The 7,364-nt window shown below is 34.3% G+C and overlaps 1 long non-coding RNA gene across 1 annotated transcript; it reads left to right on the top strand.

Moving 5' to 3' along the window:
• The first annotated feature begins 1,335 nt into the window (after positions 1-1,335).
• On the top strand, positions 1,336-4,971 carry LOC137247830 (uncharacterized). The gene is made up of 3 exons (XR_010951897.1): positions 1,336-1,423; positions 1,488-1,635; positions 4,725-4,971. It is a non-coding gene; the product is annotated as an uncharacterized lncRNA (long non-coding RNA).
• The last annotated feature ends 2,393 nt before the right edge of the window (positions 4,972-7,364 follow it).

Below are 7,364 nucleotides of genomic sequence, written 5' to 3'. Positions count from 1 at the left end.
AAAATAAAATAGAATAAAATATAATATAAAAAATAATAAAATGAAATATAATAAAATAAAATAAAATAAAATAAAATAAAATAAAATAAAATAAAAAAAATAAAATAAAACAATAAAATAAAAGAAAGTAAAATAAAATAAAATAATATAAAATAAAATAGAAAATAATAAAACAAAATAAAATTAAAAGGAATTTAAAAAACAATAAAAAATAGAATAAAATAAAATTTAATAAAATCAAAAAAAAAATAAAATAAAATAAAATAAAATAAAATAAATTAAAACAGAATAAAATAAAATAATATAAAATGAATTTGTATGTAGGTATGTCATTTGAAGACCTGAATTAGGATATTCGGTATAGTAGATCAGCTATTTTGCTTTAAGCGAGTTAGAGTCTTTAGTTTTATGTAGAGATATATCATTTCGCTTATGCTATTTCAATCTACTAATTTTAAGGCCTACTGTGCGACAGCAACAAAACAAATTAAAAACTCCAGTGTTTGTTTTTGAAGTTTTATAAAATTATGCATAAATCTCACAACTAAACCCAAGAGTAATTTAACTCAAAATTCGTAATTTTTGAGTTATGCATATCGCTGCATGTCTTCATTCACTGTCTTCAGGCTCAAAGTAAACATTTTCATTACCTAAAGAAAAGCACTGACTAAAACGAAAAACTTCTGCGTCGCATGTGGGAGCAGTTCGTCAATATTTCGCGTTTTTAAGAAACTACTTTTTGGAGTTAAGCAGTTTTGAGACCTTAGCAGGGGATATGATTGTATTAGCTACCACTAACATTGATTGAAAAACGTGGCGTTGCTCCAATTAAATCGTACTTTATGCATGGCTGAACAAAAACATAGAGTAAAATAAATAATTTGTTACGATAAATCATAGCACACGTTAAGATATGAAACGGGCTAAGTCAAAAGTATCAACTTGAAATTTTGCGTAGTAGCGGATGGTTTAATTTAGTGGTGCACAACGCCAGCAGACTTTCTTTGTAGAAGAATGTGTTTACTTGGAGAATGTTTGAGCATAAAATTCGATTTTTACTACTTGAAGTACAAGCTAAAACTGATTAACTACTTGCTTTTCTGAAACTTTGTCGCTCCGCTCACAAGACATGTATGTGAACGCCTAATAGTTTTCCAAAGCTCTCGAGGGCACTGAGTGATTGATCAGTGAAATGAATCCAATATGAGCTGTGGTACTCACTGGATAAAAACTGCCAAGTGTCAAAAACATGTTTTTCTGATATAAGCGTTCTTTTAATTTAGATCTGCTTTATGAACTAATATAAAAGCCATGTTAAAATTTCGTGTCATTTCAGTTTGTTACCCAGCGCTTTCACAGATACAATGAAAGCGCATTTTTTGTTTATTTTAGTAAGGGCGCACTAGTGGGAGCGCTAATGGTGGTAAGCGAATAAAAAAAGATTTAACAATTTCACACCTTTTTAACCTAATTTTGTTTTCATTTAGTCCGCTGCTGCACAAAATTGTCAACCACCAAGCGGTTTGCCGCGTGGACCACCACCGAATGGTACGCGCCCTAGAGGACCTCCACCAAGAGGTCCGCCACCATGCGGTCCGCCGCCCAGCGGGCCACCACCTAGCGGTGCACCAGAAGGTATGGACATAATTGTTTAAAGAAAATTAGGAAGAGTGATTAGATTGCAGAATCTTTACGACAAAAGCTTTTTATCCACATATATTTGATTCAGTATATACAGAGAAATTTATGACCAGCAGAAACCTCTGCCAGGTTCCTTACGCGAAATGGGAGCATTGTAAATCTTACAGCACTGAAAGTGGGGACCATCGAACTGCTCCTAACACTTGAGGAGGGTTAGTTTGACGTGGTGGTGATGGGAAGAAAGGTTTCTGAGCTCAGTGAGCGCAGCACTCATATATGCTGCCCAATTACACTAATGAGGACCTTTTAGTGAACGCCGTGTAGCGGAAGAGAAAGCAGGCATCTCCTGCTATATGGTTGAGTTCCTTCATGTGTAAGTCCAACATCCAGCAATGTTATTGATATTACATTGAGCTCTGAATGTGATATATCAAGGTATTATTGGATGGTTAGTAAAAGACCATCCTTCTCCGACCATGCCTATATCAGCTCCAGCATACCAATCAAGAGGGTAGTGAAAGGGGGAACCTTTTGAGGCGCTAGGTTAACAAACTGCACCAAATTTCAGAATCATGTATAAACAACACTGGGACAACCCAAAGTGGTTGCCAATGTGAAGGAATTGCAGGAATCCAATTACTCTCTATTAAAGATGCTTTTGACTGTGCGTAACAAAGCTTGGACTCTAAAAAGATTCAGAGGAAAAGCATAGCTGCCATGGTGAAGCAATAATCTGGGTCTGCTTAGAAGAAAAGTAAAAGAAATTTATAAGCTGGCAATGGTGGCGGCAAGCGAAGGATGTAGGGAAGAGTACAGGAACCTGTTAAGGATCTACAAGCGTGAAGTTTTAAGGGCGAAGAGAGTCTTATGGAAAAATTTCTGTGCGGAAATCTATTGCTCCAGTGAAACTGCGCGGTTAAGCAAGGCAGGAGAAATATACTCCAGTTACTAAAAAAGAAAGATAATGACAAATGCTCACGCAGTAGTGAAAAATGCAATGAAGTGCTTCTCGAGATACAAAAGAGCCAGCAGAAAAGAGTACTTTCACCACGGAGCGGGCACTGCCTGGCGTTGTGACTGATAGCAAGGTCGAATGGGCAATGAAAGCTTTAGCTAAGTTTACATTAAGAAGAGGGGATGGTTGGCGCAAGGGTGCTTGAATGGAAGATGAGGCGAAACACGTTTACAACAATGGTTCCAAAGTAAGGGAAGAGATAGAGTCCGCGCTATACTGCGCTGATCGGGAGATATACAGATCCTGCAAGCTGTCAGGCAGAAGTAGTAGCCGCAACCAAAGCATTAGAAACACTGGAAGAAAATACTTGAAACTGTAGCGGCGTCAACTGTTACATTGGCAGCCAAGTAGCTAATAAGACAAAATCTCGCATAGCAGAGCATCAAAAATTGTATTGGAGCGTAAGCAATCCCTGGAAAGAAACGGGATAGGGAGAAGCATTTATGATTGCTTCTATGTAAGTTTGGAATAGATGAAAATGAAAACCCGTATGAGCTGGCTTGAAAGGGTGCATCCCTCGAAGCTTGTAACGTAGACATCCCAGAGGAAGGCAAGATCAGAGGAAGGCGAAACATGCATATTACCGATCAAGCAGGAAAGGCGCGAAACCAAGACTATATATAGTTCTTTCAACCTTCAGGTTAACAGAGTTACTCTTATCAATAGTAAGGCCATATTTGCTTGGTGATTTTGCAAGCATCCTTAGAGTACCAAGTGCGAATTTTGGTTTTCTTGAGGTTGATAATATAAAGCTTTATTGATGAAAGTGGGCAATGCACTACCGTCAGAGGTGTCTACCGATGCACTGGCCTTTGTCAGTTCATCCGCTGTTTCATTTCCGTCAATGCTCCGGTGACCGGGTAAGGTTTGCTGCTTCGCGTAACGCCGTATTCGAGTTTTTGGGATTCCAGTCAACCCCTTGAGTACAGAGCTTTATAGTTTCAAAGCTTCCGCAACCCAATTGTCCACATCACATACGCGAGGGGAATCCTGTTATAAATATGAATGTATTGTACACATATCTAGCAGGCGAGGCTCTGGTAACCCCAAGTTCCTCATGGCAGTAGGAGTGGGGGGTGGGATGGCCTAGAAGTTTTAATTTGGTCACATAAATCGTTTTCGAGATGGTCGGGCTAGTACCTTAATGGTGCTTTTTTACCGGAACGTACTGGATCTATATACGGCAAAGGACCACCAACATCGATAGCACTACCCAAAACCTTCGGGGAGTATCTTTGTCGTAAATACAACAACAATAACAACAGAGTTTTTGACAACCTTAGAGAACGCCTGTCCGAGTATATGTGTATCTCACCGTCGCTTACTCGATTCCCTTACAAGAAAAAACAGGTCCTCTCTATACCTAAAATGTATATTCGGAAGATATTAGCTTAGCTTGGCAGACGGAGGGAGATTGTAACTTTTAGCTATTTAGAGAAGACCCCCGCATAAACACCACAGGTCATTTTGGACCCGTCAGTGTGTGGTGAGGTTGCGGCCTCTTTGCAAACATTGTCAGCAGAGCAATTCAGTTTTGGGCGAAATTTCACCTTGAAATTTTTTTCATACTTCAATGGGGGGTATAGGTAATCTGTTGTCGAATTTGCGTTGGGGAGCATTTTTGGTGTACCGCTGTGACAATATAGCTTTTCGTTCCAACTACTAGATATCCCTAGTTCATTAGCTAGTAGCTGTAAGGCGTAAGTGTAGGTTCAATGGCATCTGGTCGAGGATAGCATTTAGTGCCTCCATTGGATACGACCTATGTTCTCTTGTTACCCTAGCGCCATCCTGTGCCCTGAATCTTGTTTTTTTTTTTTCCTTTTTTGTTTTTGATGTCGTAATGGTTGTCCAGTGCTGTACACTACACCAACGCTCTGTACGTTAGGATGGATCTTATGACAGCTGTGTAGTACCATATCATAAGCTTTGGCCTTAGGCCCCAGTTCCTGGTTATTAATCATTCTCTACTCTTCTATCAATATTGACTTACCACTTAAGTCTGTTGTCTATTTCTTTGTTGAACACTGTAATTAATACAAGATTTCTGTGTTCTTCTCTCCCATAGATAGCAGCGATTCTGGCTAACGAGATTCAATCTACATTACGGACAAAGCATTCGTTGTTGCTCACTAACTGATTCCGAAAACTGCACTTGCACCAAATATATCTAAATATAAGCACCATGTTAAATGTTATTAATATAGCATATTTTGTTACTATAAGCATACATATTTATATTATTACTTAACAGATTTTAGTATATGTAAAGATATATGTAAATAAATAGGACCTCCATTTTATATGCATTAAAACTTTGCCAGCAATTCTATTCAGAAAATTACAAATCGAATTCAGAAATTTGCAATTCAAGTTCGGAGTTTCAAATTCAATTTCAGAAAATTACAATTCAAGTTCAGAAATTCCAATTTCAATTCAGAACTTTACATCTCAAATTCAGAAATTTACAACTCAAGTTCAGAAATTCGAATTTAATTTCAGAAAATTACATTTCAAGTTTAGAAAATTTCAACTCAAGTTCAGAATTTCCAATTTAAATTCAGAAATTTACAACTCAAGTTCAGAGTTTCCAATCCAAGTTCAGAAAATTAAAATTCAAGTTCCAGATATTCCAATCTAAAATCAGAAATTTACAATTCAAATTCAGAAAGTTACAATTTATATTCAGAAATTTACAATTCATATTCAGAAATTCCAATTCTAATTCAGAACTTTACATCTCAAATTCAGAAATTTACAACTCAAGTTCAGAAATTCCAATTTAATTTCAGAAAATTACATTTCAAGTTTAGAAAATTTCAACTCAAGTTCAGAATTTCCAATTTAAATTCAGAAATTTACAACTCAAGTTCAGAGTTTCCAATCCAAGTTCAGAAAATTACAATTCAAGCTGAGAAATTCCAATTTAAAATCAGAAATTTACAATTCATATTCAGAAAGTTACAATTCATGTTCAGAAATTCCAATTTAAGTTCAGAAAATTACAACTCAAGCTCAGAAATTCCAACTTGAGTTCAGAGGATTACAATTCGAGTTCAGAGTTTCCAATTCAAGTTGAGAAAATTACAACTCATGTTCAAATTTTCCAATTTAAATTCAGAAATTTACAACTGAAGTACAGAAATTTACAATTCAAGTTCAGAGTTTCAAATTCAAGTTCAGAAAATTACAATTCAAGTTCAGAAATTCCAATTTAAGTTCAGAAGAATAAAATTCAAGTTCAGAAATTTACAATTCAAATTCAGCAAATTAACAATTCAAGTTCAGCGTTTCCAATTCAAGTTCAGAAAATTACAATTCAAGTTCAGAAATTCCAGACTAAATTCAGAAATTTGCAATTCAAGTTCAGCGTTTCCACTTCAAGTTCAGAAAATTACAATGCAAGTTCAGAAATTCTAATTTTAATTCAGAAATTTACAATTAAAATTCAGAAAGTTAGAACTCAAGTTCAGAATTCCAATTAATTTCAGAAAATTACAGTTCAAGTTTAGAAAATTACAAATCAAGTTCAGAATTTCCAATTTAAATTCAGAAATTTACATCTCAAGTTCAGAAATTAATAATTCAAGTTCAGTGTTTCAAATCCATGTTCAAAAGATTACAATTCAAGTTCAGAAACTCCAATTTAAATTCAGAAATTTACAATTTAAAATCAGAAATTTACAATTCAAGCTCAGAGTTTCCAATTCAAGTTCAGAAAATTACAATTCAAGTTCAGAATTTCCAATTTAAATTCGGAAATTTATATTTCAAATTCAGAGTTTCCAATTAAAGTTCAGGAAATTACAATTCAAGTTCAGAAATTCCAATTTAAGTTCAGAAGATTACAATTCAAGTTCAGAATTTCCAACTTAAATTCAGAAATTTACAATTCAAGTTCAAAAATTTAAAAATCAAGTTCAGCGTTTCCAATTCGAGTTCAGAAAATTACAATTCAAGTTCAGAAATTCCAATTTAAATTCAGAAATTTACAATTCAAGTTCAGAAATTTACAATTCCATTTCAATTTAAGTTCAGAAAATTACAATTCAAGTTCAGAAATTCCAATTTAAGTTCAGAAAATTACAATTCATGTTCAGAAAACTGCAATTCAAGTTCAGAGTTTCCAATTCTAGTTCAGAAAATTACAATTCAAGTCTAGAAATTCCAATTTAAATTCAGAAAATTACAACTCAAGCTCAGAAATTCCAACTTGAGTTCAGAGGATTACAATTCGAGTTCAGAGTTTCCAATTCAAGTTGAGAAAATTACAACTCATGTTCAAATTTTCCAATTTAAATTCAGAAATTTACAACTGAAGTACATAAATTTACAATTCAAGTTCAGAGTTTCAAATTCAAGTTCAGAAAATTACAATTCAAGTTCAGAAATTCCAATTTAAGTTCAGAAGAATAAAATTCAAGTTCAGAAATTTACAATTCAAATTCAGCAAATTAACAATTCAAGTTCAGCGTTTCCAATTCGAGTTCAGAAAATTACAATTCAAGTTCAGAAATTCCAGACTAAATTCAGAAATTTGCAATTCAAGTTCAGCGTTTCCACTTCAAGTTCAGAAAATTACAATGCAAGTTCAGAAATTCTAATTTTAATTCAGAAATTTACAATTAAAATTCAGAAAGTTAGAACTCAAGTTCAGAATTCCAATTAATTTCAGAAAATTACAGTTCAAGTTTAGAAAATTACAAAT

Source organism: Eurosta solidaginis, chromosome 4 (assembly GCF_040869045.1).
Source record: "Eurosta solidaginis isolate ZX-2024a chromosome 4, ASM4086904v1, whole genome shotgun sequence".
Classification (NCBI taxonomy): domain Eukaryota; kingdom Metazoa; phylum Arthropoda; class Insecta; order Diptera; family Tephritidae; genus Eurosta; species Eurosta solidaginis.
Note: the sequence above shows the minus strand (reverse complement) of the source record. Positions and strands in the feature narration are given on the sequence as shown.